This window comes from Leucoraja erinacea, chromosome 4 (assembly GCF_028641065.1).
Source record: "Leucoraja erinacea ecotype New England chromosome 4, Leri_hhj_1, whole genome shotgun sequence".
NCBI classification, from domain to species: Eukaryota; Metazoa; Chordata; class Chondrichthyes; order Rajiformes; family Rajidae; genus Leucoraja; species Leucoraja erinaceus.
This window is the reverse complement of record NC_073380.1, coordinates 97,334,478-97,353,154: the sequence shown is the minus strand read 5'-3', so window position 1 is coordinate 97,353,154 and position 18,677 is coordinate 97,334,478. Positions and strand designations below refer to the sequence as shown.

Below are 18,677 nucleotides of genomic sequence, written 5' to 3'. Positions count from 1 at the left end.
GTTAATCATGAGGCCATGTTCATTGAGGCGCTGGAAAAGTAGACGCAGATGGGTGCAGTGTTCCTCTCGCGGGCGACTCGTCACGAGGATGTCATCCAGGTAGATAAACAGGACGTCGAACTCGCGCCAACGATGTCTATCAGGCGCTGAAAGGCCTGCGTGGCATTTTTAAGGCCAAAGGGCATCCACTGGAACTCGAACAATCCAAATGGGGTGATAATTGACGTTTTTGGGACATTCGGTCGCACGGGAATCTGGTGATATCCCTGGACTAAGTCGACCTGTGAGAATAAACTAGCCCCGGCCAGATGGGCTGAGGTTCTGTATGTGGGGAATGGGGTGACGGTCAGCGGACGTGGCCTCGTTAAGGTGGCGGTATTCGCCACACGGCCTCCAGCCGCCGGACGCCTTCGCCACCATGTGCAGCGGGGAGACCCATGGGCTGTTGGAGCATCGAATGATGCCCATGGCCTCCATGTTCCGAAACTCCGCCTTTGCTATGAGGAGCTTGTCGGGAGCAAGCCTGTGGGCATGGAGCGGTGGACCTGATATCAGAATATGGTGCCTGACACCATGCCTCAGACTGGCTGAACCGAACTTGGGGGTGACAATGTCCTGAAACTCATCCAGTACCTGGGAGTTGACATTGTCCACCGTCGCTACGGGGTTGCTGACTGGCGCGGTGGTTGCAGTAAAGCGCAAGGAGATCTTCTTGAACATTGATGCGTGGACGAGGCGTTGGCCCCTCACGTCCACAAGGAGCGACTGTGCTTCAGGAAATCTGCGCCCAGCAGCGGCTGGACCACATCCGAGACGAATGGCCGGGTGAAATGGCACACGCCGAATATGACGGGAACCATGCGGACGCCATATGTGCCAATTTGACTGCCATTCGCAGCAATTAGGGGGGAGGGGCCCTCTTACCAGAACGAGTGTCCAGTCTAGATGGGCGCAAAACGCTGACCTCCGCCCCGGTGTCCACCAAGAACCTGAGCCCCGAGCGCTGGTCCCAGGCATACAAGCGATGGATCCTGCCGGCCTCCGTGGTGACTATCGGCGGCCAGCACTGGTGTTTCCCAGAAACGAACACGGCTGGCGGCATTGATGGGCCGCTGAATCCCAGCGTTGGTGGTAAAAACACCACATCCTTTTCCGTGGATCTCCTGGGTCCTGCTCAGACATCTTCTCCTGTGCCACTTGCCAGCTCTGTGGTTATTGTGGGCGTGGGCCTCTAGTGGGCGTGTCCTGGGTCGCTGTGCCTTCCAGGGTGCTGAATCAATCCGGTCCAGCGATTCCAGCGCATCTACTGCCTGCCGGCCGGACAGCCACAGCTCGTCGGCGCGCGCACCTAGCTTCAGCGGATACTCGAAGCTCTCCCCCGAGAGCTGCCAGCAGATGTCACACGGCAACTGCTGCAGGTAAGTGAATTTGAACAGCGGGCCTGGCTTGTGGTCGCCCATGACATTCTCGCTCATGAGGGCCGAGGGCTTCCAGTTGCCGAGCGCGCCCATGTTGATGACCGGACACGCTTACTCCGTGTGGCTCGGCCCACAGATCCGGAGCAGCAGCTCCTTGAGGCCTGTGTATTTCCCTACCACAGGCCGTTTCTTGATCGTGAGTGCTAACCACATAGTGATAACGGGTCTCGTCGGCCGTTACGGTGTAGAATTGGGACTCGGCCTGTCGGAACCTACCCCTCGGCTGCGAGGTCCAAAATGTAGGCAGCTTCAGGGAGATCGCGTTGAGTTCGGCCTCGTAGGCGGCAGCAGCGAAATGCGTTTTCTTTCGAAATTTCCTTTCCAGGATTACACTCCTGGGCACCGGGTCACCAGTGTAGCGGGGACTCGCAGGTGTCCAGCCAAAAAGCAAGTGGACAGAAGTTGTGTGCATGAGACGTGTTTTATTCTGTACGATACGGCTCCCTACTCCTTCCTCACTGGTCACGGGCGTTGCCCGACATTAATTGCCCACTCAGGTAAAAACCCCGTGACTAGCGCCTCCCACACCGAGACGCTGCCCTCCAGAGCCGAGGGTTCGTTGTGCCCGTGGCTTGGCACCAGGTGCCGCCACACCATGAAGATTAAGTAGGCTTTGTGGTGTGAATTTCTTCTTTTCCATGTGCTGGGCAGCCAAGTGCCAACTATGGGGAATCTGTGGCATACCACAAGAGTAATGCCGCACAAAGCAGCTGATCAGGTTGAAGAAATCCCAGACTGCAAACAAAAAAGAGAAATCAACCTCTCACTCAATTTACGCAAAGCAAAATTAAAAAAAACATGGAATATATAGTGGGAGAATTGGGTGAATTATGAAGTTTATGAGAATTTTTTTGAGGAGTATAATTTTCAGATACTCTGAGTGTTAATCCACATACATTAATTATGCAGAACTGGAAGAATTGTTCAGCAATAATTGGGCTGCATATCTATTATTATAAAACTTGGATGTGGATGTATTTATTTGTGTGTGTGTGTCTTGTTTGTCTGTGATTCACATCTCCTCGAAAACACGACGCGCTAACGGTGAAATGTTTACATATTCCAATAGAGATTTACCTCATGTCGCCTCATCTGAAATTTTGATTAATCGTTTTTTTTTCTTGCAGTTTTTTAAATGTAAATTGTATGAAATCTAAGATGTTTTTTTAAAATAGAATTAGAAAATTTGTAAATGGAGTAGGCCATTGAATCACCTTCGAGCCTGCACCGCCATTCTAATATGCTACATGCCCTTATCATCCTAACTCAGGATCCTGTATCTTGCCTTCTCCCATACTAGGTCGCGAGTTTGCGCCACATCCTGGGCACATCTACTCCCTCGCGAAATATAGTCTTCAATTTTTTCTTTTCCTCAGAATACCTGTTTGTATGAAATGCAGTGTCCAGAGGTTCACTGACTGTGTGGGCAGAACTTCGAAGTGCCAGCCCGCACAGTTTAAAAAGCCGCAGTCTCCCTGGCCCTGTTTTTGCATGCTCCGCGAGTTACGTTAATCCCCACCCCCCTGACTCGCAGTCATTTTGTCGCCTCCCGCTCGCAGTCAACTCGCACTCGGCCGGCCCACCGCCCGAGCTGCGCCACCCCGCAGAACCAGCCGCCCGCGTACCAATTGCACCCTCCAGCCCCCCCCCCCCCTCCCCCGGGCAGTTGGGCCCCTGAAACCGCTGAACACGCAGTTTGGTTGGACTTCCTCTGGGCTCTCATATGCTCCCAGTGGCCCTGGGGGTCTGGTCGCCAAGTCCTGACGTCTCCTCTCTCCCCCCCCTGGAATTGGGGCTCCCCTGGGAACTGTACCGCCCTTGGCCCCCTCTCCCTCTGCAACTGCAAACAACCCAACTCTCCCTGCAAGGGCGGTACCTCTTCCCGGAGGATAGCAGGTGGCTGGAGACTTCAGGACCAACAGGACCCCCTCCCCGATGGGCCCCTACGACCCCTCCTGCGCCCCGTCATCCGCAACCCCCTCCTCTCCCCTCCTCTTCCCCTCCTCTCCCCCTGCTCTTCCCCCTCCTCTCCCCCTCCTCTCCCCCTCCTCTCAACGTGCCCCACTCCCCCTTCCCGGTGGCCCCCCCCCCCCCCCCCCCCCTCTCTCCCCCCCCCCCCCACTCCCTCTCTCATTCCTCCCCCTCACTTCTTCTCCACCCCCTCTCCCCCCTTTCCATCCCTCTGAAGACCTCCACCCCCCCCCTTCCGGTCTCCTCCCCCCTATTTCAAGTTTCATGACAAGGGATATTTGGCTCACTGTGTCTCGTATTCCAACGTCTGAAATATATATTTGAACTGAAATTTTTTTTAAAACCTTTTAAATAAATTCAAATAACCCCTCAGGCCAGTTTATTTGGGCCAAAATTGAATCTTATCACCTAAAATTTAATTTGTTATTTACCATATTTCCCGGGAATAAAGATGCTTTTTTTTACCCTAAAATAAGGCCCGAACATTTGTGTCTTGGAGGCCGATGGTTAGATTGCTAGACAAGAAACATAGACTTGGCTATCCCTCAGTACAGCCGCTGTAAAAGGACAGCACCGCTGGGGGGGGAGGGGGGGTGGGGGGGGAAGAGTTCCTTCCATAGCGTGTGGGGAGTCTGGCCCTGGTCAGCAGGGCTGGGCCGCCAGGGGTAAAGTTGCGACGAGGGCAGGAGTGTTGAGAAGGAGGGGGTTGGGGATCATACCAGCAACTCATTCACCGGGACTGGACAGCGGAACTGCAGCTAGACCCGGGGCTCGCAGGCGACCTGAGAACTGCTGCTAGTCCCGGGGACGCGAGGGATCTGGGAACTGCGGGGCACGCAGGCGATCAGGAAACTGCAGAAAAGGAATTAAAAAACACGTGAAAACTATGTATTATTAGTATGTATTATTACTAATTTATGTATTATTAGTATGTATTATTACTAATTACTAATTTAGTTTGTAAATATTTTTACCTCCATTCATTAACTATGGCAATAGATGTGGCCCGCCATCCGCTCATATACATGGGTCCTGGCCCTTATGCAAAAAAGGTTGCTGACCCCTGGACTAAACCAAACCTGATCCTGTCCTGCCAGCCTTTAAAAAAAAATTAGCAACTCAAAATGGGGGGCGTTTTCGACACAGGTGCTTCTTCATTGCCGGGAAATACAGTAGTAAAAATGTATAAAAGATTGTTGATCCAAGGTTATTAAAGGTCAAGGGATCGATCGGGTATTTGGGTGCAATGTACTCTCCAAATCATTAAAGATGGGAAACTTCTCTTAATTTAGTCCCACAAGTTTCTACTCAAATTGATATGGATATCATAACAAAAAAAATGTTTAGGAACTGCGAGGAATTGTGAAAATGTTGCAATATTTTAATGAAATAAAGCACAGCAAATGGTTGGTGGTGGTTGGTTTGAAATAAAGCACAGCAAATGGTTGGTGGTGGTTGGTTTGAAATGAAGCACAGCAAATGGTTATTTTTAATTTTTAATTTAAATTAATTTTAAATTTAATTTACATTTTTTTTAATTTTTTAATTTTTAAAGCTATATGTATTTATTCTGTTTTTATTAACTGCACTGATGGGAACTGATTGAGAAACAATTTTTTCGTTTCATCTGTGTATGTAAGTACTCAGTTAAAATGACATTAAAGTAAATACTGATATGAATGGTTGGTGGTGGTTGGTTTGAAATGGCAAATGATTAAAAGCCTAAACTTGACAACTTCCTGTTTGCACTGTATATTGATTTTAGATAAAACGCTACCACTTACGGCTATGATTTTTGGCCATCTTACTCGGTCCTCCCCCACTCATCAGGTGCAGGGAATTCTTCCCATGAATGAGAAATAAAAGTGTTATTAGTGTTTAAAAATGTTGAGAATCTCTCTCCTGTCAATCACGCCATGAAGGCCAAGCCCCTTCTGGTGGGAGGGGGAAGTATTATAAAACCCGGAAGTGTAGGTGTGGTTCACTCTCTGCAAGATGGGGGAGGGAGAGGTCACGACTCTGAATGTGAATCAACTGAACACACGGAATGTCTACTGAACTGTGAGTGTGGTGTTTATGTGGTGTTTTGTGTGGTTTTATGGTGCTATTATGGTGGTTTCACCCTGCTTGAAATGGCATGAAACTGCATTTGAATGTGGTGGCCTTGCACCCTGCATGAAATGGTATGAAACTGCACTTGAATTTGGTGGCCTTGGATCCAGTTTGAAGTGGTACGAAACTGCACTTGAATTTGGTGGCCTTGCACCCTGCTTGAAGTTGTACAAAACTGCATTTGAATTTGGTGGCCTTGCACCCTGTTTGAAATGGTATGAAATTGCACTTGAATTTCATTGGCTTGCATCCTGCTTGAAGTGGTATGAAACTGCATTTGAATGTGGTGGCCTTGCACCCTGCATGAAATGGTATGAAACTGCACGAATTTGGTGGCCTTGCACCCTGCTTGAAGTTGTACAAAACTGCACTTGAATTTGGTGGCTTTGCACCCTGCTTGAAATGGAATTTCAAGGAATAACCGTGAGTCAACTGCCAGCCCACCAACTGTGAGTGAGCTGCCAGCTCATCAGGCTTGAATGACTGAGCTGCCACCTCAAGAATCCAATTGGCCCACAATGTCCATACTAGCCCTCTGGAAACCAGTCGCTTCAGCCCACAACACCCATACTAGCGCTCCAGAAAGCCCCCCCCCCCCTCCCACCCCTCCACTGGCCACCAATAGTGGAATTGGTGGAGAGGGGGAATCTTGCATTGGGGGACCAGCCCTCCCGTGTGAACATGGGACACAACGTGTCCCACTTAGTCTAGTTATATCTAGTGCAAAGGATCAAAGACACTGTTTGCTTGAAATTCTGTGGTTTTCTTTGTAATGGTTGGGAGATGTTGAGTGAATTTGATTTGAGAGATAAATAGCAAATTGGTAATAATTCTACATAACCTTTTTTCGGAAAAAAAAATAACATTAATATTTGTTATAAAACCAAAATGCGAAAATGCTCAGCAACTTAGGCAACGTCCATTTAATTTTTTTTGTGTGAAAGGATGGAATAAAATTAAGGGCAGTATTTCCATTTATAAGGTAGAAATTAATTTAATATAGGTGACAAATACATTGTCTTATCTAATGATCAAAACATTATTTGTAGTTCCTGTAGTGAAAATATATTTAGATGCTTGTAAACTACGAGAGACATACAATAGGCCAAATCATGTTCATTGTTGATGTACTGGCCAAATGCAAATGTTTTTTTCTAAAACCATAATGTTGGCTCACATTTTCAATCCAGAATGGGGAACCCACACAGGAGCTGTAAAGCTTGCACATGGAGGGCCCAGGACAAATGTGGCCCATGAAATGTCTGATAAATAACTGAAATAGGCAAATTTGCATCTCCTCAGATTGACTATATGAATGATCCAGGCATTCAGAAATCTTCAATTTTAAAAATCAATTAAATAATTTTTAAAAAGATTAAAAAAAGTCGACCTTTATAAGCTTCCATTTTGCTTGACTTTGTCCCTTGTAACTTACTCTCCATTCAAGTAAATTGGGTTGATGATCCTGAACCAGGTCAGACTGGGTGCAGGTTCAGCAGACAAATTCACCAGCATATCTGCAGCAGTTTAATTTAGATACTGGGCTCCACATGGATGCAGTGAAATGATGCAGCTCTTATAAGGATGCAGCAGTGGAATATTGGCCAGAAACTTTGTGGATTCCCTGCTTACTCCAGAATTCCAGACAATGACACCTCTGGAGCGTGTGACGTCATTTGAAGATTGACACAAAATGCAGGAGTAACTCAGCGGGACTGGCAACATCTCTGGAGAGAAGGAATGGATGATGTTTCGGGTCGAGACTTCTTCAATCGGAAGAGGGGTCTCGACCCGAAACGTCACCCATTGCTTCTCTCCCGATGTGTGACGTTTCAGGTGGAGACCCTTCTTCAGATTGAAGAAGTCTCGACCCGAAACATCATCTATTCCTTCTCTCCAGAGATGCTGCTGGTCTCGCTGAGTTACTCCAGCATTTTGTTTCTATCTCCAATCGTCTTGGCCCCGCTCTGGGAGTAGGAGTGGGGGCGGATCCGGATCCGCAACGGTCGTGAGCCCCAGGCCGAGCTCGGCGATCGTTTGCCTGCTTCTGCTGCTGTTGGAGGTGAGACGTTGCGTCGTGCCAGGGTCCTGGGCCTGTCCCACTTTGGCCGTCAGTTACGCGACAGGCCGGTGGCGCGCGAAGGTTTCGTGCAGGACGAAGTCCACACTCCTCCACGCCACTCCACACTCCTCCACACCACTCCATGTGCACGTCCCGCGCTACCCACACGCTAACAGGTCGCGTAAATGGCGCGTGAATAACGGCCGTGGGACAGGCCCTTTACTCCCTGCAGCATACTACAAAAGCTTTCACCACATTCTGTGGAGACTTTGGGTCTTTAGCATGGTACAGTGATAACACTCTATTGTTATTGACCCCGTGTATTGTAGACATTCAGTGTATATATGCACTCTTAATTCCCAGAACCTTTGATACTTGTTAAATTAATTGCAAGCAAATTGCTTGACTGGTCCTTCCTGCAGTGAAAATGCCTTTGGTACTTTACTTTCAACACTCATGGCAACTTGGCATGCTCTTGTGGTGATATAACTCAATGTGACATACTCCCTTCGGTTAGAAATACAGATGGAGATTTGAAGAAGATGAGGAAAGGAAAGCTGATACATTTTTATCCAATGCAGTAAACCTTAACGGGAATGGAAAATTGATGTGAAGTCGTGTTATTCAAATTATGTATGAAGAGGTTTTTGGTTTCTTTCCCCATTTTCCCCTAATTTCTCTTTTCTTTTTTGTGACCTTAGATGGCAATTCATGCTGGGGGCAGTTCTCTGGTATCTTGCTGAAGTGAACAAGCTGTGACTGGATGCTGTTGAGATTATTTGCAAACTCAACATAATTGTGCACATCCTGCTTGGTAAGGAAATGACAACATGTTATACAACTTTCTTCTGTACCATTCAATGCTTTAAAAACACAATTCTAAATTGTTATTATTGTTATTTGTTTTTAAATTATTTTAAATTAGTTACCATTATACAGTAACTCGAAAGTATTTCCTTGAAATGGTCTTGTAGTGCCAATGAAAGTTAAATAGCTATTTTACAGTCCATATAGTACTAGGTTTAATTATTAATCCAGGGTCTTTCTTGCATTTTACTGCATGGAGCATGTCCGAGGCATGTTGTACTGTTTTGTGTGTATGGGCAACCTTCAATTTAGTGCCACGAAACTGACAATAACTAAGAAATCAGCATGTGTCCTGAAGTTGGGTTAAGTGATTAAATAAAAGTACCCACACTAGCTGGGGTATTTTTAAGCCTTTTATTATCATCAAGGTAAATTTCATATATTTATTAACTACTAACCCTAAAATTACCCAAAAAATATTGCTTAGGATTTAATGTAGACAAAAATGCTGGAGAAACTCAGCGGTTGAGGCAGCATCTATGGAGCAAAGGAGATTGGCAACGTTCGGGCTTCGGAGGGAGGAGGAGAACTTCTTCAAAGTAGGCATACCTTGGGGAGATTTTGCAGTGCAGTAGACAAAATGTTTAAGAAGGAACTGCAGATGCTGGAAAATCGAAGATAGACAAAAATGCTGGAGAAACTCAGCGGGTGAGGCAGCATCTATGGAGAGAAGGAGATAGGCAATGTTTTGCGGATTGGGATTGAATGATCTTTTAAATTAATAATTGATATTTATTAACCTCCTTTGGTCCTAAACAACATTAATCTTGTGAGCTTTGTTATTCCTTAAGCAAAGTAAATTGTAACATTTATATGGTTACTGGTTCTGCTGTAATCTTGTTATATTCCCATCTTTATAGTGTTCTGTAAAATGATCTTATATTAGCATATTGTGCATTTTAATCTGGGAATTTTTTGTGCTGGATGCCAGAAATCTTCTTGAACTCAAGCCAACAAATAGGAAATTCAAAAGAAGGAAAGTCTTTTGCCCACAAATCGCATTTACAAAATCCGGGCCTGTATGAAACAGGTTATAATATTGTGCTTTGCTTCCTGAGGATTCAGTCTTAGAAACATAGAAACATAGAAAATAGGTGCAGGAGGAGGCCATTCGGCCCTTCGAGCCAGCACCGCCATTCATTGTGATCATGGCTGATCGTCCCCTATCAATAACCCGTGCCTGCCTTCTCCCCATATCCCTTGAATCCACTGGCCCCTAGAGCTATATCTAACTCTCTCTTAAATCCATCCAGTGACTTGGCCTCCACTGCCCTCAGTGGCAGGGAATTCCATAAATTCACAACTCTCTGTGTGAAAAAGTTTTTTCTCACCTCAGTCTTAAATGACCTCCCCTTTATTCTAAGACTGTGGCCCCTGGTTCTGGACTCGCCCAACATTGGGAACATTTATCCTGCATCTAGCTAGTCAGTCCTTTTATAATTTTATATGCTTCTATAAGATCCCCCCCCCTCATTCTTCTAAACACCAGTGAATACAAGCCTAGTATTTTCAATCTTTCCTCATATGACAGTCCCACCATCCCAGGCATCACTCGTCAAATTAGGATTCCAAAACTGTACACAATGCTCCAGATGTGGTCTCACCAGAGCCCTATACAACTGCAGAAGAACTCTTTACTCCTATACTGAAATCCTCTTGTTCTCCTTGAAGTTGCTATATATTTTCCGTCAGTGCAAGGGTTGGCATCCTACGATCCATCACGGAACTATGTGTAAAATCCAGCACTTGCTATCCTTCTATCCCTACAGGTTCTGCAGGTTCTGCCTCTGTATCTTAATGGTCTTCGATACAATACAATACCGTTTATTGTAATTTGAACCTCAAATTTCTGCAGTCATACAACAAGGAAAAAAAACCAAGACACACAATTAACACAAATATCCATCACAGTGAATCTCCTCCTCACTGTGATGGAAGGCAAAGTCATTGTCTTTCCCCTGTTTTCCATTCTTCTCCCGATGTTAAAGTCCCCGGCGGGCGATGGCAAGTCCCACGGCCGTTCAAGCAGCGCCGGGCGATGTAGGGCCCCGCTCCGGGTCGTTTTCAACCCAGCAATTCGGGCGGGAGAAGTTGCCGTTGTGGGAGCTCTGAAAAGCGGTCTCCCACCAGGGACCCACGAGCTCCCGATGTTACCGTCCACCGGGCCTGCGGATGGAGCCTCGCTCCACGCTCCGAAGCCGGCCAGCTCCATGATGGTGAGTCCGCAGGCTCCACGACTGGAGCCCCGCAGGTCGTTCCGGTTGGAGGTCGCTCCACAGTGCTAGGCCTCAACGACAATGGAGACCCGACAGGGAAAAGGTCGGGTCTCCCGTGCAGGGAAGAGATTTAAAAGTCCCCCGCCCCTCACATATACACAATAAATAAACTACAACCAAACTATACACTCAACAGGCCAAAAATTAAAAAAAGACAGACGGACTACAGAGGCCGCTGCCGCGAGGTGTCGCCATCGGGAATAGTAAAGACCAAATAGGGGTTAGCAGGGAGAGAAGGAATGAAAGATCGGTTAAACAGACATCAGTATATACAGTATATTGGAACCTGGAAAATAATAATAGGTTTAGGTACAGTTGACGTGGTTTTATGAATATGAAATTATATGTGACAAATCTGTTTGAAAATTGTAACTTGCAATAAGAGATCTGGAATGCACCATACAAGAGGTTATCATGCAATACTAGAGTACATGTTATTGGTGATCGTATATAGACATGGATTGGTTATTAGACAGTGGAGGGAGGCCTTGACTCGTGGTGCAAAGGTTTGTGCTGATACATCAAACATTCATAATCTATTTCAATAATTTGAATGAAGACATCAGGGATAAATATATCCAAGTTTGCTAATGGAGCAAAGGCACTGTGTACTATTAGAAGGCCGCTCAGGAAGTCTTTCTGAGACATACTTTCAAACTCTGAAACTGTGTAAAGACAATGTCCAAATATTGGGTTGGAAATTCAGGACAGAATTGTGAAGCAATTTATTCGCACACAGCAAGGTGAATCTTTAGAATTCTGTACGTGGGAGGGTTATAGTAGCTCAATATTTGAAATGTTGATCGATGGATGTTTAAATTTTAGGGAACCAAGACGATATAGGGTTAATACAAGAAAATGATACAGCCTTGAAAGATCAGCCACAATATTATTGAATAGAAGGATGGGCATGAGGGAATGGTTAGCCTGCTTCTGTTTCTTGTGTCCAATCTGGCCAGTTGTTATGTTGTCTGCCCTGCCCTGGTTGCAGGCCTACCAGCAGTTCCTGGATGGCTAAACTCTTCAAAAGAAGCACTTTATTCACCATCAAGCAGAGGCATGTGGAGACTGTTTCTAGAGGTTACAGATAGAGTTAGACTTGCCGGGATGGGCAGAATGGCAGGTGTATGCACACAAATAAATGGATGGGCACTGATACTTCTCTAACACGTGCCTGGCTTCTGGAGCCAGAGGCTAATATGGGTCTTGAGCCCGAGATCGTGGATTCATTAACACACCTAAGAACCAGAGATTCATAGACCCTGTCAGATCCAGGCTAGATCTGGATCCACCTCCAGCGCAAGATTACTGGCAGGCACAGACTTGCCACTGTGTTTAAGATATAATAATGGTGGACACATCTGAATCTATATACATCTCTGTACTGTTTCAAAGGGTATAAAGTTCTAATTCCAGTTGCAAAGAGCTATTTTAAAGAGCTAGTACAAGCACAATGAACTGTAAGATTGAATAGAAGGATGCTATAAGTTTGCTGATGACACTGTGGTGGTGGGCCTGATCTCAGACGATGAGAAGGCCTACCGGGAGGAGGTGGCTGATCTAGCACTCTGGTGCCAGGATAACAGCCTTGAACATCAAAAAAAACTAAGGAGCTGATCGTGGACTTTAGGAGGGCACATCATCTGAGGACGTACACACCATTGAGGATAAATGGGGATCCTGTGGATAGGGTGAGCTGTTTTAAATATCTGGGAGTTCACATCTCTGAGGATATGACATGGGCATCACACGCCTCAGCACTCGTGAGTAAGGCAAGGCAGCGCCTTTATCACCTCAGGCAATTGAGGAAATTCAGAGTGTCTCCGAGGATCCTCCAGTGCTTCTATGCAGCAGCTGTGGAAAGCATCTTGTCCAGAAATATTACCATCTGGTTTGGGAAATGCTCTGCCCAGGACAAGAAGGCTCTGCAGAGCATAGTGCGTTCGGCCAAACGCACTATGGGAACTTCACTCGCCCCCCCTGCAGGAACTATACATCAGGAGGTGCAACTCCAAAGCCAATAAAATCATGGGAGACCCCTTCCACCTATGCAACGGACTGTTCCAGCTGCTACGGTCAGGCAAACGCCTCCGTTGCCATGCTGTGAGAACGGAGAGGTTGAGAAGGAGTTTCTTCCCAGAGGCCATTCGGACTGAGGGAGAGCAGGAGGAATCACATGGGGAGCAGCGAGAGGATGTTGCAGAACTCTCGCCGGAGAGAGGAGATCTTCTTCAAAATAGTCCTACCTTGAGGAGATTTCGTAATGGGGCAGAGGAAATGTGTAGGAAGGAAATTAGCTCCTCTTGTTATTCGGATTATAGACTTACAGTGCCCTCCATAATGTTTGGAACAAAGACCCGTCATTTATTTATTTGCCTCTACTCCACAATTTGAGATTTGTAATAGGAAAAATTACACGTGGTTAAAGTGCACCTTGTCAGATTTCAATAAAGGCAATTTTTATACATTTTGGTCTCACCTAGTAGAAATTACAGCAATGGTTATACATTATCGTCGTTCCACCCCCCCCCCACCCCACCCCCCCCCCCCCCCCCCCCCCACCCCCCCCCACCCCCCCCCCCCCCCCCCCCCCCCCCCCCCCCCCCCCCCCCCCCCCCCCCCCCCCCCCCTATTTCAGGGCATCATAATGTTTGATACACAGCAATGCCATATAAATGAAAGTAGTCATGTTTGTATTTTGTTGCATATCCTTTGCATGCAATGACCGCTTGAAGTCTGCGATTCATGGACATCAGCAGTTGCTGGGTGTCTTCTCTAGTGATGCTCTGCCAGGCCTGTATTGCAGCCATCTTTAGCATATGCTTATTTTGGGGGCTAGTCCAACTTCACAGTGGTGAATCTGTGGAATTCTCTGCCACAGAAGGTAGTTGAGGTCAGTTCATTGGCTATATTTAAGAGGGAGTTAGATGTGGCCCTTGTGGCTAAAGGGATGGGATACTGAGTTGGATGATCAGCCATGATCATATCAAATGGCGGTGCAGGCTCGAAGGGCCGAATGGCCTACTCCACCTATTTTCTATGTTTCTATGTCCCCTTCAGTTTTCTCTTCAGCATATAAAAGGCATGCTCAATTGGGTTTAGATCGGGTGATTGACTTGGCCACTCAAGAATTTATCTTTTTTTAGCTTTGAAAAATTCCTTTGTTGCTTTGGCCATATGTTTGGGATCATTGTCTTGCTGTAGAATGAACTTCCTGCCAATGAGTTTTGAGGCATTTGTTTGAGCAGATAGGATATGTATACACTTCAGAATTCATTATGCTACTACCATCAGCAGTTGTATCATCAATGAAGATAAGTGAGCCAGTACCTTCAGCAGCCATACATGCTCAGGCCATAACGCCCCCACCACAGATGAGGTGGTATGCTTTGAATCTTGGGCAGTTCCTTCTCTCCTCCATACTTTGCTCTTGCCATCCCTCTGATATAAGTTAACTTTGTTTGATCTGTCCACAAGACCTTTTTCCAGAACTATGGTTGCTTTTTTAAGCACTTCTTGGCAAACTGTAACCCAGCCATCCTATGTTTGCGGCTAAACAGTGGTTTGCATCTTGGAGTGTAGCCTCTGTATTTATGTTCATGGCGTCTTCTGCAGACAGTGGTCATTGACAAATCCACACCTCTCCTGAAGAGTGTTTCTGATCTGTTTGGACAGGTGTTTGGGGATTTTTCTTCATTATAGAGAGAATTCTTCTGTCATCAGCTGTGGAGGTCTTCCTTGACCTGCCAGTTCCTTTGCGATTAGTAAGCTCACAAGTGCTCTCTTCTTAATGATGTTCCAAACAGTTGATTTTGGTAAGCCTAAGGTTTGGCTGATGTCTTTAACAGTTTTATTTTTGTTTCTCAGTCTCATAATGGCTTCTTTGACTTTCATTGGCACAACTTTGGTCCTCATGTTGATAAACAGCAATAAAAGTTTCCAAAGGTGATGGAAAGACTAGGTGCTGAGAGCTCTCTTATACATGCATTAAGGAGGCAATTAAATACACCTGAGCAATTACAATCGCCTGTGAAGCCATGTGTCCCAAACATTAGGGTGCCCTGAAATGGGGGGACTATGTATAAACACAGCTGTAATTTCTACATGGTAAAACCAAAATGGATAAAAATGGCCTTTAATAAAATCTGACAATGTGCACTTTAACCACATGTTATTTTTTTAAATTACAAATCTCAAATTGTGGTGTGCAGAGGCAAATAAATAAGTGATGGGTCTTTGTCCCAAACATTATGGAGGACACTGTATGAACTGGAGGAAATGCTAGCTATCACAATAGTAAATGAAGGTAGACAAAAATGGTAGAGAAACTCAGCGGGTGAGGCAGCATCTATGGTGTGAAGGAATAGGTGACGTTGCAACTCGAGACCCTTCTTCAGACTGATATTTATAGCGTTAGACCTTTGACAAATCCCATGATTTCTTGCATTTTTCGGAATACCAAACTCACTTATTGTTTTCCAAGATGTCTTTAGAAAATTGTTTATGTGCATTGTATTATTTTGCCTGTTTTTCGTTCAATTTTCATCTTTCCTCTTTGAGCATAAACTGCACTAAAACTTGGAAGGAAGTAAATTTCACCATGTTTCTATGATAGTGCTTGTAGGGAATAATGTTTTGTGCATTTACATTAGGCACACTTTTAAACAACATACCAGTCCTGAAAATTGGCACAATGTGCAATTGAAAATTTGTCCTGTGTTTAAAATGCTGAATTTTCAATATGACCAGTCCACCAAATGAAGCAGATTTTCAGAAGCAGTTCTCAGAATGCAGGTGTTAAAGTAGCACACATGAAAAATAACTGGTTTAACCACTGATTCATAAATTCAGAGAAAGGTGAGTTGGTCCATACCATGTTCTCTTCCATTCCTTTTTATAGTCAAATACTGAAAGACTTGAACAGTAAAGATACAAATAAGGGACTGGAGCAGGACCCTCAGCCCATCAAGCTTGCCCAGCCAATTAATAAGATCATGGTTGTTCTGATTGTAACAAGTCCGCATTCTGGTGCATCTGCAGTAGTATAGAACAGTAAAGCACAGGAACAACACTTTGGTCCACAGTGTCTATGCCGAACATGATGCCCAAACCAAATCTTATCTGCCTGCATGTAATCCATAAACCTAATTACCTGCATATCCACATGTCTATCTTAATGTCCCTTAAATGCCCCCATCTCTCATTAATCTGCCTCCACCATCATCCTTGGCATCACTCTTGTGTCACTTTGTGTATGTAGAAAAAAAAGCTTATTCTACATATCTCCTTTAAACTTTGATCCCTTCACCTTAAAGTGATGCCCTTTAGTATTTGATATTTACGTTGATATCTCCTGTGTTAATGCCCCTCATAATGGGTTTTCCCTCAATTTCTGTAATTCCAGGGAAAATAATCCAAGTCTGTCCAACCAATTCCTTAGCTAATGCACTAAACCAGGCATTATTCTTCTGCATGTCAATGCGGAGTTAGGCCATTCAGCCCTTTGAGTTTACTCTGATGACTGATCTATCCATCCCTCTCAAGCCCCTTCTCCTGCCTTCTCCCCATAACCTTGTCTGTGGGCAAGCTAACACATTATCTTGAAGGCCACGATGGCATTGAGAAGTTGCTAAATGATGGTTAATACTTCTGTCATATTTTGTTGCAAGGTCAGTTGTGAAACTTTATCTATTTTATTAGTGTTGTACACTTAAGGGCTTTGTTTAATACACTGGATGAAAGTTGCCGGTAATGGCTAGAAATTCTGATTGGAACCATTGGCATGTTAATCTGTCGTTACGTTCTATGTCTGAAATTCATTGTCTCTTTGTACTTCAAAATATATTTTATTACAAAATGATAACATGTTTATTTATACAGAACATACGAGCCAACTCTTCAATAACAAATAATGTTCCATTATGTAATATTTGCACATCATTTATCATCCATTTACCGTGCATTCAGAAAATATTCAGACCACTTCACTTTTTCCACATTTTGTTACGTTACAGCCTTATTTTATAATGGATTACAACATTTTTTTTATCATTAATCTACACACAATACACCAGAAAGAAGAAGCGAAAACAGGTATTTTGAAATTTTGCAAATTAATTTAAAAAGAAATAACCGAAATATCACATTACATAAGTATTTAGACTCTTTACTATGACACTCAAAATTGAGCTTGGGTTCATCCTGTTTCCATTGATTATCCTTGAGATGTTTCTACAACTTGAGTGGAGTCCACCAGTGGTAAATTAAATTGATTGGACATGATTTGGAAAGGCACACACCTGTCTATATAAGGTCTCACGGTTAACAGTGTATGCCAGAGCAAACACCAAGCCATGAAGACGAAGGAATTGTCCGTAGACCTCCTAGACAGGATTGTGTCCAGACACAGATCTGGGGAAGGGTATAAAACATTTCTGCACCATTGCAGATCCCGATAAGCACAGTGGGCTCTGTCATTCCTAAATGGAAGAACTTTGGAACCACCAGGAATCTTCATAGAGCTGGCCGCCCAGCCAAACTGAGTGATCAGGGGAGAAGAACCTTGTTCAGGGAGGTGACCAAGAACCCGATGGTCACACTGACAGATCTCCAGAGTTCCTCTGTGGAGATGAGAGAACCTTCCAGAAGGACAACTATATCTGCAGCACTCCACCAATCAGGCCTTTAGGGTAGAGTGGCCAGACGGAAGCCACTCTTCAGTAAAAGGCATATGACAGCCTGCTTGAAGTCTGCCAAAAGGCATGAGAAACAAGATTTTCTGGTCTGATGAAACCAAGATTGAACTCTTTGCCCAGAATGTCAATTGTCACATCTGGAGGAAACTGGCACCGCTCATCACCTGGCCAATACTATACCTATGGTGAAGCATGGTGGTGGCAGCATCATGCTGTGGGGATGTTTCTCAGTGGCAGGAACTGGGATACTAGTCTGGATCGCGGGAAAGATGAACAGAACAGAGTACAGAGAGATCCTTGATGAAAATTTGCTCCACAGCGTTCTGGAGCAAATTTCCGCCCCACCTCAGAGTGGGGCGGAAGTTCACCTTCCAACAGGACAATGACCCCCGCCACACAGCTAAGACAATGCAGGAGTGGCTTCGTGACAAGTCTGAATGACCTTGAGAGGCCCAGCCAGAGCATGGACTTAAACCCGATCGAACATCTCTGGAGGGACCTGAAAATAGCTGTGCATCGATATTCCCCATCCAACCTGACAGAGCTTGAGAGGATCTGCAGAGAAGAATGGGAGAAATTACCCAAATACAGGTGTGCCAAGTTTGTAACATCATACCTAAGAAGACTGTAATCGCGGCCAAAGGTGCCTCAACAAAGGATCTGAATACTTATGTAAATGTGATATTTCAGTTATTTCTTTTTAATTACTTCGTAAAAATTTCTGAACACATGTTTTCACTTTTTTTATTATGTGGTACTATGTGTAGATTGATGATAAAAAAAAGAATTTAATCCATTTTAGAATAACGCTGTAACGTAACAAAATGTGGAAAAAGTGAAGCGGTCTGAATACTTTCTGAATGCACTGTAGAGCCTATGAAGGAGCCCAGCGTTGCTGGGATTTGCCTTCAGCCAATATTATGCTGCAAAGTCACCTTTCATAAAGTGCTTCAGACCCTACCTAGCTTATGATTCAGACACCATTGAATTTATTGGAAGGAAGATAATGTTGTATTGATTTGTATATTATGGTTTCATGTCAATAACTTTGAACGTTAATTGGTTTCTTAATATTTTAAATATTTTTAATATTTAATTCTCTCCAATCTTATTAGATTTTGAGTATCTCAATATCAAAGACATTTAAAAAAGACTTTACTGCATAAACTGCTTTAATAGAAGGCAAACCACTGCTCCCAGCTTTGCCTGCTATCCA

The 18,677-nt window shown here is 44.8% G+C and overlaps 1 protein-coding gene across 1 annotated transcript in view; it reads left to right on the top strand.

The window, feature by feature from the left end:
• The window catches only part of LOC129696710 (CYFIP-related Rac1 interactor B), a 122,257-nt gene that overhangs the window by 65,661 nt on the left and 37,919 nt on the right, over positions 1-18,677 (top strand). The window contains exon 3 of the mRNA XM_055634829.1: positions 8,325-8,437. The gene's annotated coding sequence lies outside the window, so the exon portion shown is untranslated. The remainder of the gene's footprint in view (positions 1-8,324; positions 8,438-18,677) is intronic.